Raw genomic sequence first — 18,617 nt, 5'->3', positions numbered from 1 at the left:
CTCCTCAAAAAAAGCCCTGTTCAACTCATTTTTTTATTAGATTGCAGACGTGGCATTTCCTGTGTGCTTGCTTAAGAACATGCATGGGCATCATACCTATCTAGTTAGACCTTGACTAGTTAGGCACCAAGAGAGTGACATGTTGCCTCTGCTGCTATCTTTATTTAATTTATTTATGATATTTCTATGCTGCCTCTACGATTAAAACAATTACAGTTAAAAAAATGAGCCACTGGACATAAAAGGGTATCCATAAAACGTAAGCAGACCATTAAAAAGTCATTGTGAATCCAAGTAAGTTACCAGCCTGCAAGCGTTTTTTTTACAATTCATATACCCTGACATACTTATATTAGTCATCTGCACTTTAAAAGAAAAGAACAAGTTTATAAAAGTTGTTTGGCAGGATTGCCAGATGGCAATTTTTGCTGAACACACACGATAATCAAGGACAAGAAAATATTAACATGTACTTCTTAACTCTAGGTATGTTGCTATCCTCAAGCTGGTAAAACATGGAGACAGGATCAGGTGGGTAGCCATGTTGGTCTTAAGTGGCAGAACAATGTTTGAGTCCAGTGGCACCTTTTGCTGGTCTTAGATGCCTTTGTTCTGGTAGAACATGATAAATCTTACCCAGACTTTGGATGGTCAAAACCTGACAACTGCGCTAGCCAAAAGGGCAGATGTAGCAAACATCAGAAATGTAAGTTTAAACCAATTGAATCCTGGTCTTCATTCTAGCAACTTATTTTTTTAGCCTTTCTGTGCCTCCAATAAACTTTAACAGTTTCCAAAACTGAAGGAGGATTCAAGGAAAGGCATGCATAAGTGGAAAATTCTAACCCTGTGGAGAGACTCTTGAATTAGCTGCAACCTCAAAAATATGACACAAATGACATCAAATTTTCACTGATCCAAATGCGCACATGTCTCACCAAGAACTTGTCTGGTTATACAGACAGAGATCACAATTGAAGCCAGTCATTTATTGTATTTTTTAGAGTTATAATGTAAGAGAAGAACTGGCAAAAACCCCTTCCTGGTCACCTGCCTATATTTCAATCTGTTCCAAGCAGTCATCAATACTTACCTACGCACACAGCATTCTGGATCTCAGCCATACGGCTGAAATATGTTCTCTGGGAAGAGGACAAACATAGTTTCTGTCTTTGGAAATATCCCCCCCACTTTGGACCTTCCACTCCTCGATACTCTGAAAGGGCTACTGCATTCAAGGAAGGGTTTGAACAGACTGGCCCTCAAAGATAACAAGAGCCATCACAAAGTCACTGGTAAATTTGCAGGTTTAATCAAGACCTATAAGGCAAGAGGCCATATATACACACAAGGCAGCCAGTTGGTCTATAAATCAAGACAGCAAGGGCAGTCAACAACAGGTTGCATCACCTGGCATGCTCAGTTTCAAAGACATCAAACACTGGTGGTAAATTCAGCTCCCACACAGAAAGCTGTGCAAGGCTCTCTCCCCAATTGCCAGAAACAAGCTTCGTGTTTCAACCGCGCAGATTATTGCATTTGTAGAAACACAGCTTGGACAACCATTTGAACATTCTACGAATAAAACAGCTTCAGAACAGTCTGGCTGCCAGGTTTCTCAAAAACAAGCAGATGAAGTCTAGGGTTACAACAATTGGAGATCTGCCTTCTCCAGCCGCTGGCCTTCTAGACTGCGGTTGAAGCCCCACATTAAACAGGTCAGCTATTTACTTGTTTATTCTAAACAGAAACGGTAAAGAAGAAGATATCCATTCACTCACACTTCTGGCCAGAATGAGATAGTGAACTCAGGGTAATGAATCCAGGGCTGGATTCACAATTAGGCAAAGCAGGCAATGGCCTATGGGCCCCCATACCTTTAGGGGCCCTGGGCCAGCTTCCTCCCCCCATTTCCCCCCTGCTTGCAGCCCTCCCAGCCTGCAACCGCAGCCAGCAACTGAGCCGCTCTTTGCCTGATTTGCCTCATGTGGCTGCTGGCGTTGTTTCCAAGTTTGCCTCTCTCCACTTCTCCCCCACAGCTTTGTTAAAGGGGCTTTTGAGAAGGTGCCTGCAGGCCGCAGTGGGGGCCACGAGTGGCAGGGCGGGCGCTCCAACTCTGAGATAATTTGTGAAGGGGCCCCCAAGATTTTGTCTGCCTAAGGGCCTGCACATGGTTTAACCCGGCACTGAATTAATCGGTCTGGTACAATCTTTGAGAGTACTGGCCAGCAGTGTAGTAGTTGGGCCAGGTTCAGCAAGACTTGGGTTCAAATTCCTACTTGCCCATGTAGGTCATGAGTTGATCTTAGGTCAGTAATTATCAGTCTAAACCACACAGGCCTGTTGAGAGAGGATAAAAGGGACCCTATAGGTGACCTTGTGCTCTGGAGGAAGGGGCGATATATTTTTTAAAAAAAACAAAAACAAAACAAACATAAACATACAGCAGAAGAAGGAACTGAGTACTTCTTCCATTTGTTTACTGAGATTTTAAAGGAATGATGAGAGCTTTGAAACCCAACTGGCTTGCTGAAGGAAAGTGGTATTTTAGGCAAGCAATTCATCATATCCCAAGTCAAAACCAACACAACTGCCTCATATTTGCATCATTGAAAATCTGCAACACAACAGGGATTTAATTTATTTATTTTTTTACAAAACCTATAGGCCAAAAAAACCCAAGATCTTTATGAAATTATACAGCAGATTGCAAAAGCGGGACCTAAACAAGTATCATGTGACAGCAGCTAGGCAGCACAAGTGAGTAATAATTCACACTACACAGTCATAAATCCACTAGAGAACTTGGATCCGATCCAGGAAGTCTGCATATAAACAGGTTCTAACTTGCTTCAGACTCTTTACGTGGCACCTCACTCTCCCAGCCCGCCAAGCATCTCAGCCCTGCTGAGCAAAACACAGCAGAAGTGCCATAGTTTGCGTGTTTCAAGTGTGCTCGAGCACGCTTTAAAAGCCTTTGGTGCACAACAGACACCTCAAACATTATGCATGTGCATTCGTAAAACAAAACAAGAGCCTCGTAATATCCAGCTACTCCAATATGTTGATCTAATTAGTAGCCCAAATTTATGATAGTCATAAGATCTGCTGTCAGAATAAAGCTCTGTAGACTGCATCCTCATTAAAGTGGAACTCAACACAATGTTTTGTGCAAGTTTAAAGTGCAGCTCCAAAACATAGATTAAAGCAATTTTTTCACATGCAATTCCAAAACTTTCACCGAGCACTCCATTCCACCTTTTAAAATCCAGTTCGAAGAAGTTCCTGCTGAACCACACATGATTACATATCAAGAGAGGCCTGGGGGATTACATTTCTTCCTGGGTATATTTTCCATTTCAGAGGAGACAAACACAATACCTGATTTTTAAAAAAATCATTTCAGTGACGGCTTTGACTTTGCACCTGCTTATTAACACAAGAAAATGATAAGTACCGATTATTCATATGTTTAGAAATAGCTTTTAAAAATTAATTTCACATCTTCCAGGGAGTCTGTGAAAAATAGTGGTTAGAGTGCTGGATCAGGATCCAGGAGACTCGGGTTTGAATCCTCTCTCTGACATGGAAGCTTGCTGGGTGACCTTGGGTCAGTCACACAGCTTAACCTACCTCACAGCTCTGTTGTGAAAATAAACTAGAAGAGAAGAGATGGATGTAAGCCACCTGTGTGCTCTTTGAGGAGAAAGGTGGCATATAATGATGTGGATAAATGACATCAAACCGGTTTTTCTGCTGATGAAAAAGGAAACAGGGATCCCCTCAACTAGCCATGTGGGACAATAGTTATTGTAAGGTAGGGAACTGGCCAGGGCTTTTTTGTAGCAAGAACTCCTTTGCATATTAGGCCATGCCCCCCTGATGTAGCCAATCCTCCAAGAGCTTAGAGGGCTCTTAGTACAGGGCCTGCTGTAAGCTCCAGGAGGATTGGCTACATCGGGGTGTGTGGCCTAAGATGCAAAGGAGTTCTTGCTACAAAAAAGCCCTAGGTAAGACTAACAAAATAGACTAGATCCAACCCATAATTCTCCTGACATATACTTTGGAATCTGTACTTAAATTACTCAGCTATAGCATTGCTCCTTTCTTTTATATGAAAGCTTAGCAAGATTTTAGCTAGTGTGAGGAGTAACAGGGAAGAACTACAGATATAGTTAAATGTTTCAGACAAGTGCTCAAGAAGTGAGAAGTATCAAAATGAAAAGAAGACTCCATTAATGAAATGTTAATTTGAGCTAAGATGCTACTCATGTAGCATTTCTTCTTCGCGACCTCTAGTCTCGTGCTTTTACATTACAAAACTACTGAGGTACCATATTAAAAGAATCTCAGAAAACTATTCAAGTTAGCAAATATAAACAGTCTTGTGGCGCCTTAAAAACAAGGTTAAATACACAAACCTTAAATATGTCCATCAAATAAAACTAAAAGGGAGTTTTAATCATCCATAAATTACAATAAAACAACCAGCAGACCACACACACCATAAAAATTGCTTTACTATACACAACTCCATTGATCAATATGGTAGATAAATTGATTCATACAGCTACAGAGCAATCACTGACCGATATGATAAAACAACAAACCACCAAACACGTTTTGGCTACCGCCATCCTCAGTGGAGCAGTAAGCACTGTCAAGCTAAAGACCTGTGATGAGTACAATAGAAGTCAAATAATCACTATATACAAATGTATGTATGTATGTATGTATGTATGTATGTATGTATGTATGTATCTATCATATATCAGAAAGTTTCCTCACATTTAGGAGATACTGAAGACTTATAATTGTGTTGAAAGTGAAGAGAATTCTTACAGTCTATATTTACAACGAGCCTTCATTGAAGACCTGTCACTATACATGAGATGTAAGGCATATAACTAGATCAAAACAGACAGGAGGATATTTGTATAAGCACCAAAGAGTATTCAAAACCAACTAGACAAATTCTGCTCTGGAGATGCTTATACAAATATTATCGTTTCCCTTCTGGACCATCAGAAGCGTTCAGCTTGATAACACTTAACTGCACCGTTGAGGAAGGCAGGAGCCAAAATGCATTTTGACATTGTTCTTTTATCATATTCTTTGACCAAATGCATGTATGTCACTTGGTAATTGCTCTATGTGAATTAGTTATCTGCTTTATCTGGTTTTATAACAAGGTAATTTTTTGATGGTGTGTGTGGTCTACTGGTTATTATTTTATTGGCATCTATGAATGATCAAAACTTATTATTAGTTTTGTTTGTTATTTGGAGATAGTCTCAGAGTTCATTTACTTAACCCTTTTGACTACTTGATCTGTTTTCTGGGTTGAGTCCCCGCCCCCTCTTGTTTTTGGCCTTAAAATTAATACATTTAATCCTAGCCTAGCCTAAGTTTGTGGACTAGAGGTCACTGTGGACTTATGAAAAATTAGAATTTAAAGTGTCACTAATTGTTCATACCAATCCCACACAAGTCATTATCCAAGCACCGTCCTACTGCCCTGGTCTGTTTTCAACTTCTCTTTCAAGGCTTCTGGCTCAGCAAAGTAATTCCATCTCCAGCAGAAGACTAAGTTAAATCTTTCAGAAAAGGCCCCATATTTATGCCACAGTTTATTTTAATTTAAATTCTCACTTCAAATAAAGGAAATCTAGAAAAGAGCTGTATGACGACTAGAATGTTTAAACGGCAGCCAATGCCAGCATTTAGACCTAGATGCTAAGAAACACCTTTCCAAAGAAAGAAAGGAAAAAACAAGATTGTACTCCTGTAAAGGGTAGATCCTGAGCATTTTCCAAATTCTTTGAACTTTTTAGGAACTAGACCCTGGAGGGAATTTCAAGACCCAATAAACTAAAAAGGCAAAGATTTCCAAAATATTCAGGTTTTTGTTTTATTTTTTTAGATAAAAATTTTGGGCATGAACCGGTTAAGTAAATTCTTTCGGTCTCAGTGTTTTCAGAGCATTATCTCTTTCCCATTGAAAGTTATGAGATTTCAAAGTACTTCACAACAGCAATGCAATCCTAAACAATAGACTTAGAAGGGTGTAACTTTTTTCTAGGATTGTACTGAAAATTTGTGCATGATAGGACAAAATGAGTTCTAGTTTACAACGTATCTTCAGTTATAACCCGGGGCTTTTTTTGAGCAGGAATGCACAGGGGCACAGTTCCGTCTGGCTTGGCATCAGGGGTGTGGCCTAATATACAAATGAGTTCCTGCTGGGCTTTTTCTACAAAAAAGCCCCGTGTGAAACAACGGTGATGTCAAGGGGTGTGGTCTAATATGCAAATGAATTCCTGCTGGGCTTTTTCTATCAAAAAAGCCCTGGTAATAAGTACCTTAACCAGCTCATTTTGTACAAGACAGCAACTTTCAAAACTTTTAAAGATTCCTTTTCAAACTGCAATTACCTTAAAAGAGTCACACTGAAAGCCTCCAAGTCAAAAGGCCAATTCTACAGGTGATGCTAAACAACCGTATCTTAACCCCTATTCACATCTTTGCTAAGTAGTTATGGCTGATCATGAATGTTCACAATATACCCCAGTATTTAATAGTGATGCTAAAACTGCACATTAGATTCTCTGGCTAACAGACAACTGTAACCTTGAAAAATTAAGCAGGAAGAGAGACAGATCATTGGCCCCCAAGTGTAAATGGCTGCATAGCATTCTACACCTGTCAAACTAGCTCAGAGGACTACATCTGTAGATTTAGGGTTCTGATTCTAACATTTCCATTTTCCTGGCAAGAACTGGTATTTATCACTTCTCTCTCAAAATAACATTTTTTTCCAGGAAAATTGTGAAACCACTAAAAGCAGCAGCTACGTGAGGCCATTTTCCCTAGACGTTCACCCCAAACTGCACATATGTTTATTTCTTTTCTTCTTTTATTTATTTTCTTCATATGTTTATTTCTTCTCCCCCAAGCTCTCTTTTAGAAGCATCTGCAAACAGCAGTTCTAATTAAGGATGATATAAGGGATAAAAATAACTGCATGAAATAAAGAACTGTAAAACCAATAGATCCCCTTACAGATGGGCGTGAACCGCAGCTCGCTTGCTCCCACGTCTAACAAAATAACATTCTCCGTTTCTGTGGGAAATAGTGCACAGAAAATTCCACCCATGACAGCCTTCAACCATTTCTCACACCTCGTAAGCAGTTATTTGTAATCTGCCTCCAAACTTGTGCTTTTAGCACAGCAACCAGCACTCTTGCTCATTAGCTTAATATTGCACTGTGGCCGTGCTATTCCTAGTGGAAGAGACAAGATTTCCATTTGTGTAGTAAAAACTCTCCCTCTCAGTGTGAACAAATTCAGAAGAAAACAAATAGGTCCCAAATTATCTAAGGCAGGGGTGTCAGACTCATTTATTATGAGGGCCAGACTTGACATAAATTAGACCTTGTTGGGCAGTGCCATGTGTCATAAAATGTAATGCAGAGAGATAAACTTTATAAAGGACACAGGCAAACACAATTAAAGATTTTTCTAAAAAAGACTTAAAGCATGATTAATACATCAGCAGCTGTTGGTTTTGAAGGTGCTTTCTTTGTATGTCTCTCGTGGGATCCAGGGAACTGGGCAAAGGAAGCTCTGGCTCTTTCCTTCCTTCTGCAGGGGACCAAGAGGGGGAGGAGCCTCAGCCAACAGAAAGAAGAAAGGCTTGGCTCAGTAGCTCTGCTGTGCGACTGAGAGAGCCTGGCAAAGCAAGCTCTTCCTCCCCTTCCTCCTCAAGGGAGGAGCCTCAGTCAATAGAGGTTTTCTCTGTAGCTCCTGTGCAATTGAGCAAGCCTTGCAAAGCAAGCTGTGATGCAGAAGGAAGCAGAGAGGGAGAAGGAAGCAGATGACAGCCTGTTGCTTGGGGGCCTGATAGAAGCCCTTTGGGGGCCTGATTTGGCCCCTGGGCTGCATGTTTGACACTCCTGATCTAAGGGACTAGTGGCCTGAAGGGAAAAAAGGGGAGCTTTGACTCCTTTTTTGGACTTGTGGATGCAGCTCCTCGTTTCCATCAAGCAGTCTATCACGCAGTGGGCTCAGCTGCACAAGCATTATCAACAACTCACAGGCTGCAAGTGTGAAACTGCCTTATACTATATCAGATCATTGGTCCACCAAGGTCAATAGTGCCTTCTCAGGCTGGCAGCAGCTCTCCAGGGTCTCAGGCAGAGGTCTTTCACATCACCTACTGCCTGGTCCTTTTATCTGGAGATGCCAGGGATTGAACCTGGGACCTTCTAAATGCCAAGCTGATGCTCTGCCACTGAGCCACAGCCCCTCTTGGGACTTTCAAATGCTGCTCTGTGGACCAACCACTTCCCTCGGTTGAAGCAGCAAACAAGGTATTTGCATATAACTACACAAGTTTCAAAAAGAAACAAAGGATTTTCTTACAAAAGTTATAAATACAATTGCTAGACTTAACTTCCCCTATTTACATTAGGCCGCAACACATTTTATTTGGCTCTAGGAGCTACCTCAAAAGTTGAGCCAGACTCCTTTTTCAGCCTTTGGGTCTTGTATTTTTATGACCGTATTCTCTAATTACCACTACCACCAAACCCAATCCTAAAAACGCTTTACTATTTCTCATAATTTTATTAAAGCCATGACCAAAGTAATGTGGCATATAAATTAGTACGCTGTAAGCCTAGTTGCCAACGCTGCAATAAAAACCAACCTGTAACCCTGGGACTGGCAACCTTTTCTTTCATGAGAGCGACTTCTGAGTAAGCCCTGATCCGGACAGGTCTTGAAAGCTAGCTCAATCTCGTCAGATCTTGGAAGCTAAGCAGGGTCTGCTGCGGTTAGTATTTGAAAAGGAGACCAGACCACCAAGGAAAGTCCAGGGCTGCTATGCAGAGGCAGGCAATGGCAAACCAGCTATGTTTATCTTGAAACCTCTATAGCAGGGATGGCCAAACTATGGCTCAGGAGCCACAAGCGGCTCTTTCACACACATTGTGTGGCTCTCAAAGCCCCTACCACTCACCTCATCGACTGGCTTGGAGAAAGCATTTGTCTCTTTAAATGTCTTCTCCAAGCCAAGCCAGCTGATGGCTTGGATAATGCATTTAAAGTTAAAGTTGCTTTCTTTCTACCTCCCCTCCCCCATCTATTTGCCTTCCTTCCTTTGTCTTGTGGCTCTCAAACATCTGACATTTATTCTATGTGGCTTTTACATTAAGCAAGTTTTGCCATCCCTGCTCCATGGGGTTGCCAGAAGTCGGATGTGATTTGACGGCACTTTCACACACACTAGTAATGCAAAGAAATTATCCTGAGCTAGCTACCCCCCCTCACCCAGCGTATTACAAACTTTGCTTCTGTTCTATAAACTGAACATAAGACTTGGGAGAGCACCAGAAATAAATCTGTTGGCTAAGCAGGATACAGAAAAAAGTTTCTCTAAAAAGCAGATCTTTTTGTCATCTGTTCTGGAGTCTTCAACCATTAGCTAAGGAACAACCTGCTGGGGCCCTGACCCAACTTCTCTTCAGTTTTTCATAATTTCATTATTGCTTTAAAAAGTGTGACTTAATTGAGCACTGGAGTCTGTGCCGATAGCAATTGATTACAAAATGAATTCATCTACCACCACCGAATTGTGTAATGTTAAAATACAACAACCAATAACAAGAATTACATGAAGATGCATTTTTATGTCATGCAACAAAACATTCACATGTGAAATAAATAGACACAGACCTGAGGACCACCAAGAGACAATATAATAAAATTGCTGCTGAAAATACTAGGTGTCACAATTAAATTTCTAGGCATCTTTTGAACTAGCATCTAGAATTTGCCAAGCACAGATTTACTTCATTTATACCCTGCCTTTTCCCCCAGTGGCAACCCAAAGTGATTACATCATTCTCCTCTCCTCCATTTTATGCTGACCGTTAGGTAATTAGGCTGAGCCTGTGTGACTGGCCCAAGGTCACCCATCCGGCATCCATGGCAAACAGTCACCCAGATTCTAGTCTGAAACCAGGGCTTTTTTGGTGGAAAAAGCCCAGCAGGAACTCATTTGCCTATTAGGCCACATCCCCCGACACCACCATTGTTTCACACAGGGCTTTTTTTGTAGAAAAAGCTCCACAGTAACTTATTTGCAATTAGGCCTCACCTCCTGACACCAAGCCAGCCAGAACTGCGTTCCTGCTCAAAAAAAGCCCTGTCTGACACTATAACCACTACACTTCACTGGCTTTCCTACAGCTTTACAAAGAACAAATACTTGCAGTTAAGAGCTCTGGCCACCTGCATTACAGACAGGACAAACAGAGAAACTGAGAATACAGTTCCAAAATAAGTATCAGAGAAGGGTATCAACCCTCCAATAGAAAGATTAAATGCTCTCAAGACATTCCTGTAGCCTATCCTTACTTTTATCCTTCTGCACGACAGACAGGACAAACAGAGAAACCAAGGATACCATTTCAAAATATGTGTCGAAAAAGGGAGTCAATCCTCCAATAGAAAGATCAAAAGCTCTAAAGACAATAGATTAATCATTCCAAATCTTGCCTGTCCTTGATTTTATCCTTCCCTTTAATTATCACTGTCCAATGGGCTAAAGATTAGTGAAGCAGCTTCAATACCCCATCCAACCACTTTGTCTTGAAATCCAGCAAGCTCACTGTCAAAACCATTAAACAGATCGTCTTTATGGAAGTTAATGAGCAAACTGGTTTGTGAACACTGCCTGAAAAATTTACTATGATCAGGTTATGCACATTCTAAAAGCTCATTTATGAGCACATGTACATGCCCATAATCCATGAGTAAATGTGCCAATACTAGACCTAAGAGTGCTCCTGCTGTACCAATAAATTATGAAATTGGACAACATTCAGCAGGTATCTACCTGCTAAAAAGGTAAAGGTGGTCCCCTGTGCAAGCACCAGTCATTTCCAACTCTGGGTGACGTCGCATCACAACATTTTCACGGCAGACTTTTTTACGGGGTGGTATGCCATTGCCTTCCCCAGTCATCTACACTTTCCCCCCAGCAAGCTGGGGACTCATTTTACTGACCTCAGAAGGATGGACGGCTGAGTCAACCTTGAGCTGACTACCTAAACTCAGCTTCTGCCGGGATCGAATTCAGGTCATGAACAGAGCTTAGGACTGCAGTCCTGCAGCTTTTCCACTGTGCGCCATCGGGCACACACACATACAGTTGCAAAACGCACAGGATCTCCCTCTGGCTTTAGGCCACCATAGGATTCGGAACAATACGCTCAGAGACCTACGTCACTCGTAAGCAAAGTCCTTTGAAATTGTGTGTTTCCAGGAGTTATTTTTAGTGTACACATTCTTTACTCGGGGTGTGTGAGAGACACAGCACTAGAGACAAAGGAGAGGTAAGCCATCCACGCCCCCAAATGCAGCAAGCTGGGGAAACTGCTCTAGAATAGGAGTCAGCAAGTCTAGTCCCAGATGCCATTCGAGAACCCCAGCAGGCTCAAAGAAAGCCAAAAATTAGCTAGCATTTTTAAAATCTACTCTCTGTGCATTTCAAATGAAGTTAACTGAATATGGAGGATGCGAGCTGCAGCTGGTGCACAGTCTGAATGCCTGTAATCCCTGTTCTGTGGAAAAGGATAGATTGCTCCAGAGCACCTGTTGCATATGAATATTCGCACTATGTCAGAGACCAACTCGCCTGAGATCAGACAACGCTGAAGACACAAAGGACACCATTAACGTTGTCCAAGATCAGTTTGTCTACAGCAAATGTTTCCCATCAATCTAAAAGGATCTCTCACAAAGTTTAAAAGACAACACAAGAAAAAAAAAACTTACATATGGTTAAAGTTGCTCGAAGTAAATTATGACAATAAAAATGCTCAACGCTCTTGTTGAATTTTCCAGTGAACTTTTTTTTTTTGTCACCAGTTGGTTATTCAAAAAATGCAACAACCATTTAAGTTTCCTGTTCTTGAAGCCAAACTCTAGTGCAAAAACAGAAGGGGAAATTCCTGTTTTCTAACCATAAACCACTTTAAAAAATACATACCATCCTCATACTCATCACCAGTAACAACTGCCAAGAGAATACATATGTACCAACTACAGTTATTTTTTTGTCCATTTGCATCAAGCAGACTGGCTGGAAAAGCAACTAATAGCAAAAAGAAAAAGTCAGTATCATCCATTCTTTAATCTATTCTACTTCCTATTTCTCAACAGCAAAGCAAAAGGCCTACTGAAATTACTGGGTTTTGGAACATGTTTAAGAAAGGCAGATCTTCAGATCCATACATTTAACAGCACTCTGGACTATATAAATCCTCTTTTTGTGTGCAAAACATTTCAGCTTCATTACAGGAAAAAAACCCTAAACCCACAAAACTTTCAGTGGAACAAGAGTCAGGCTTAGAGTGTTAAATTCTAAGCTCAAGGCTAGTTTAGCATTTTTCTGTTTGCATCTTATCTCACTTTAAAGGCAAGGCCAGCCCAATTCTTCTAATAATTGGCTCTAGGGGGAAATAAGATTAACTGGGCCACAGAACTTTAAAAAGAATGTTTAGCAATCACAAGACCTGTTGAAAGCAAAGGATCAATTTAAATGCCCGAAGATATCTAGAGAGGCTCAAGCTCAAACATTTCCATGTTGAAAGAAATTCCTCTACTGAACTTTACAACATTATTACTTACAGCAGCATCAGTTAAACACTGAGCTTCGCAGAATACCATAAACAACCAGATCTCCTCCCCAAGGGGTGAATCTACATTCCCTTTCAACTACTTCTGACCTCTCCCTTTGTTTTCTCTGACATAGTTCTGTACATTATGGACAACAAGGTTATAGCAATGTTTCTCTTCAAAACATGACAATACAAAAGGAAAAAAACAACAACCAAGAATCTGACAGTTCGATAGCTCTACCTACTACACATTCTGATTAGTTTTACAGAACAATGTATTAACAGAAGACGTGGAATAAAACTTAGGATAGGTTTATAAGGCCCGTTCTTTAAGTCCAGATAGAGGAGTAGGGACACTGATTCAACCTGGCTGATGCACTCTGGCTCATGCAGGAACTTGAACTATCCCCTTGGCTGATCTTTTTAGTCCAAATTGTAAACAAGTGAATAGCAGGATCTCACAGGTTTTTCCTTCCATGTTTTCCATGCCCCCCATAGCTTGTTTACAGCTACAATGATGCAGACTGCAGAGTTATACTCCGCCTTCTCTCTGAATCAGAGGCTTACAATCTCCTATATCTTCTCCCCCCACAACAGACACCGTCTGAGGTGGGTGGGGCTGAGAGGGCTCTCACAGCAGCTGCCCTTTCAAGGACAACTCCTGCAATAGCTATGGCTAACCCAAGGCTATTGCAGCAGCTGCAAGTGGAGAAGTGGTGAATCAAACCCGGTTCTCCCAGATAAACGTCCGTGCACATAACCACTACACCAAACTGGCTTTCATTGATAAATTTGACATGGGGAAATTTGAGGTGCTGTCCACACAAGCTCTCAGGAACACAACAGCCCCTTATAGAGTTGCTGTCTCTGGCCTTGAAACACAAAAATCAACACAGTCTCCAACCTTCCATAGAACAAGGAGAGAAACACTTACTTTAAGATTCTTAATGCTGAAGATTCTGAGGCAGGAAGAACATCAACTAGCCAGCATCTGAAGGAAATTCGCAAGCTGAGTATGGCAAAAGTTAATGGAAGCCATCTCTTATTGGGATGCAAACAATTGAACGTTAAAACAGAAGACTCAGCAAGATCCCACCCTTCTGAGATCTGCAAGTACTGTTCACACACCAAAAGGGCCACCCACCTGAACAGACATACTTATCAACCGGATTAGCATTTGATTAGTTATCTAATTTGCCGCACCTTCCGCATGCTTCAGGTGGGCTACCTGCCTTTTAGCAAACAAAGGTCTACAAGTTTAACCAACTGAATCTTCATCCAGTACTATCTTTAGTGCTGGAGGGGGAATGGAAAATGGCTTGGTGGGGGGCGTGATATCAGAAACCACACCTAACCAATTTCTTTAGAGCTCCATTCTGGAAAAAAGGTAAAGGTAGTCCCCTGTGCAAGCACCAGTCGTTTTCGACTCTGGGGTGATGTTGCTTTCACAGCAAACTTTTTGCAGGGTGGTTTGCCATTGCCTTCTCCAGTCATCTATGCTTTTCCCCCAGCAAGCTGGGTACTCATTTTACCGACCTTGGAAGGATGGAAGGCTGAGTCAACCTGGAGCTGGCTACCTGAACCGAGCTTTCGCTGGGATCAAACTCAGGACATGAGCAGAGTTTAGGACTGCAGTACTGCAGCTTTACCACTCTGTGCCACGGGGCTCTTCCATTCTGGAAAGAGCACAGCAAGCACAGTTCTATAGCGGCTCCACTATTTGATGTAAGTTATGTCGAACACACCCTCAGATAGCAGTCAGATGAAACCTTTCCTCTCTTTCATCCACACTTCCTGCACACTACAATTGCGGGATGTCCATTACAGTTGTGCTCCTTACTCCAGAATACCTCATAATTCAATGGAGTGTCCAACTTTTACATGCATCTAAAGGATGAAATGAAAAGCCTGTCGAGCAGAGTGGTAAAGCTGCAGTTCTGCAGTCCTAAGCTCTGCTCACAACCTGAGTTTGATCCCGGTGGAAGCTGAGTTCAGGTAGCTGGCTCGAGGTTGACTCAGCCTTCCACCCTTCCGAGGTCGGTAAAATGAGTCCCCAGCTTACTGGAGGGAAAGTGTAGATGACTGGGAAAGGCAATGGAAAACCACCCCGTAAAAAGTCGGTCATGAAAATGTTGTGAAAGCAACATCACACAGAGTCGGAAATGACTGGTGCTTGCACAGGAGACTACCTTTACCTTTAATGGATGAAATAATGGATGCTTCTATTAATCTTTCACATATATATCCCAGTCTTCCTCAAAGGACCTTAAAGTGATATGCCAGGGCGCGGTGGGGGGGGGAGGGATGTTCCATTGCAACAGCTCTTAAATGTAGTTCAGGGTGAAAGAGTTAAACAGGCTTAAAGTTAGTCAGTGAACCTCACTGATAAGCAGAGATTCAGAATCAGATAGATCTCTGTGATCCAAGTCCAACTTCCTAGCAACTAGCTCAAAAAATCAACCTTAACAGCACCCTACTTTTTGGAAGCCTGAACTGACAATCCCCACACAGTGAATCTTTGTACGTACTTAAAACTCTTGACCATAAATTCATATCACTCTTCCAGTGTCTAAATAACCACATAATTCCACATCACACTTTTCACATACAGCTCTCTCATCCATGTTCACTGAGAATCCAGTCGTATCAAAGCACATTCCTCTTTCAAATTTTCTTGTCTTGCAAACCTTACCCCTTTGGATCTGTGCCTTTCACAAAAGCCCTCTCTGCACACTCATAACCCCTTTCACAAACACACTCTAGACATTAGGTCAGCCTTCTCACCATTATAGTTTAAGCATACATCTAGGTGTTTTTTTTTTAAAGGTGCAGTCCAAAGTGTGAAATCCTGTTGTGAAAATAGTGCAGCAATCAGCTGTGGCTATCTGGGGAGAACATATACCATGTGACAAAACCAGTTTTTTGGCTGTACAATGTGTGAAAAAGCATTCAAATTCCCACAGCTTCCCTCTCCATGCACATTTTGCCACCTTTCAATAACATACTTGCAACACAACAACTGCCTTTGAGCACATGCTCTTTCGCCAGCAAATTTATTTATGTAAAAGCACTCATATCCGGCCTCTTCCATCAGTTCAAGAACAACATAAAAACCTATAAAAGCTCCCTGTGGATTATATATACTTGTGGCAAAGCTATTCCATTTTTAGCTATTTTAACTAATTCACTTTTAGCCTTCTTCCTCTAAGGAGGCGTACAAGGGGTCTCCCTTCCTGATTCTGTCCTCACAACCACCTTGTGAAGTAGGTTACACTGAAAGCAATCAGTCCCAGATCACCCAGCTAGCTTCATGGCAGGCAGAGCGCAGATAGAATGCAGGTTTCTCAGACTCTGGGCCTCCCAAATCTCACTCTAATCACTACACCACACTGGCTCCCATATCCGTTGCTGCCTTAACAATGTCAGAAGCTGCCCTCAAAATCCAACAGCTGCGCATTCCCACGTGAAGCTGCCTTATACAGAACTGGTCTATCAAGGTCAGTATCGCCTACACAGGCTGGAAGCAGCTCTCCAGGGTCTCTGACAGAGGGAAGGGCTGGGGCTCAGCAGTACACCATCTACTATGCATGCAGAAGGTCCCAGGTTCAATCCTCAGCATCTCCACTTAAGAGGACCAGGTTGTAGGTGATGCGAAAGGCCTCAGCCGGAGACCTCCGGGAGCTGCTGCCAAGTCTAAGTAGGCACAACTGATTTTGGTGGGTCAAGGGTCAGATTCAGCTTAAGGGAGCTTCATGTGTCTTTCTCATCACCCTCCTGACTCCCTTTCCTTATGATACATTACTATGCCGGAGCTATTCGAAGGTCTCAGGGGATCAAAGATGCTGGCAGAGGGGGACTTAACTCTCAATAGCATAATTGTTTATATTCCAGTTGGAGTAGCGTATATTTTACTTATATCCCTCTGAGGTTAGAAGATTCTGTATTAGTATTAACATGATAAAACCCTGATCAGTTTTAGAGGCTTTTTCCTTGGATGGTATTTGCTGATCCATATTAATTTACAGACTTTTATATATCCTTTGTTTTTTTTAGTATCTGTGTTTTTTTATCTGTTATATCTTGTATTCTGTAACAAACTATTTGATTAGATCCTAGGCTGGAGAAAACCATCCCTCTTCAAAAGGTGCATTTGGGCTGCTGTCTGGCTTCGTTGCAAAAGGCTAACAGGGCTGCCCCGCGGGAGAAAAAGCTGGCTACGAACCAAGTCAACAAAACACTGACTTTTTCATCCACTGGCCTGTCCGACAGCTCAAGCCCAGTGTTCCCTCTAAGCTGAGTTAGCGTGAGCCAGCTCACAGATTTTGAACTCCCAACTCACACATTTTTGTCTCGGCTCAGGAACGATGACCCCAAAGCCCACTAACTGATGCAGTCGCTCACCACTTTAATCCCAGTAGCTAACAATGTAGAATTTTTGCTCAAAGACCCTGCAGCTTAGAGGGAACATTGGTTCTAAGCAGCCTTCCCTCTAAGTTGAGTTAGCGTGAGCCAGCTCACAGATTTTTAACCTCCAGCTCACACGTTTTCTTTGTCTCGGCTCAGGAACGATGACCCCAAAGCCCACTAACTGACGCAGTCGCTCACCACTTTCGTGCCAGGAGCTCACAACGTAGAATTTTTTTTTCGCTCACGAGCCTCTCCAGCTTAGAGGGAACATTGCTAGACAAGACAACATAATTTGTTAAAAAAAAAAGCACAACCAAACCCGCGCCCAGGAAGCGAGCCACTTAAGATCCCCCCCACACACACACACAGCCCGAACCCCACAACACACCCAGACGCTTACACAACTCCCCCGCGCAACACACAACACCCACACAACTCCCCTCCCCCACCGAGACGCGGCTCCGAAAACCCTCCATCGACGACGACCCAGGCCTTGGCGGCCACGCACGCCCCTCCTCGGCCTCCCCTTCCCCGCAGGCCTCGCGCTCGCCCCCGACGGAAACCACCACCCCGGCGAGGGGAAGCGAGCGCGGGGCGGCGCAGGGCTCCGTCCTCTCCAGGCCCGAGCGGGGCCTAGCCGGCGGGAAGGGAAGGGAAGGGAAGCCCCACGAAAACACAAGGCCTCTCCTCCTCACCTGCATCCAGCCCGCGGGGCGTCCGTCGACGGGGCTGAGGCGGCGGCGGGGCTGAGGGCCGGAAAGACATGCAGGAGGCAGCGGCCGCGCCGGGCCGGGCCGGGCTCGGAGGGAGACGCAGGCCTGCCGCCGCCGCTGAGGGGAGAAGAGGAGGAAGACGCGAGGCTGGCGGCTGCGAGGGAGACCGACCAGGGCGGCCCGCCTCAGGCAGGGGTGGCGGCAGCGGCGGCGAGACGGTTCCCTTTCCTTTCCTTTCCTTTCCTCCTCAGGAGCTCTCCGGCCTGGCAGCAAACAGGGGGATTAATGATGGAGGAGGGGCCTGGCCTGCTCGCCGAAGTGACACGCCGCGGAGGGAGGGGGGAGGCCGGCCGCGTTGCCTTTGCCTCCGCCTCCTCTCTTGAGTCTTCCCGCCTCGGAGCTTCAGCTTCCCTCCGGAGGAAGCGCGGCGGGCTTCTTGGCGTTGTCGTCCTGGGCTGCTGCTGTGGCACGCACTGAATGCGCTTTCCAGCTGGGTTTTGCGGGATGAACCGGCGAAATCTCATTGGAAAGCGGACTGACTGAAAGCGCATTGTTTAATGCAGGGGGGCCGGACTCGTGTGTTATGAGGGCCGGATCTGACAGCAATGAGACCTTGTTGGGCCATGTGCTTACCTATTCAAGATTAGGTAGCAGAGATATAAACTTTATAAAGAACACAAACACCAATATATATATATATATATATATATATATATATATATATATATATATATATACCCTCAAAACATGCTTAAAATTAGGGTTTGTAGAATCTTTCGGGCTCAAGTGCCATGTTCTACTGGAGAA

The 18,617-nt window shown here is 43.3% G+C and overlaps 1 protein-coding gene across 1 annotated transcript in view; it reads right to left on the bottom strand.

Annotated features, from left to right (window-relative positions):
- The window catches only part of CNOT6L (CCR4-NOT transcription complex subunit 6 like), a 67,728-nt gene extending 49,810 nt beyond the window's left edge, over positions 1-17,918 (bottom strand). The window contains exon 1 of the mRNA XM_060247150.1: positions 17,793-17,918. The gene's annotated coding sequence lies outside the window, so the exon portion shown is untranslated. The remainder of the gene's footprint in view (positions 1-17,792) is intronic.
- Between the last annotated feature and the right edge of the window lie 699 nt (positions 17,919-18,617).

This window comes from Heteronotia binoei, chromosome 9 (genome assembly GCF_032191835.1).
Source record: "Heteronotia binoei isolate CCM8104 ecotype False Entrance Well chromosome 9, APGP_CSIRO_Hbin_v1, whole genome shotgun sequence".
NCBI lineage: Eukaryota > Metazoa > Chordata > Lepidosauria > Squamata > Gekkonidae > Heteronotia > Heteronotia binoei.
Note: the sequence above shows the minus strand (reverse complement) of the source record. Positions and strands in the feature narration are given on the sequence as shown.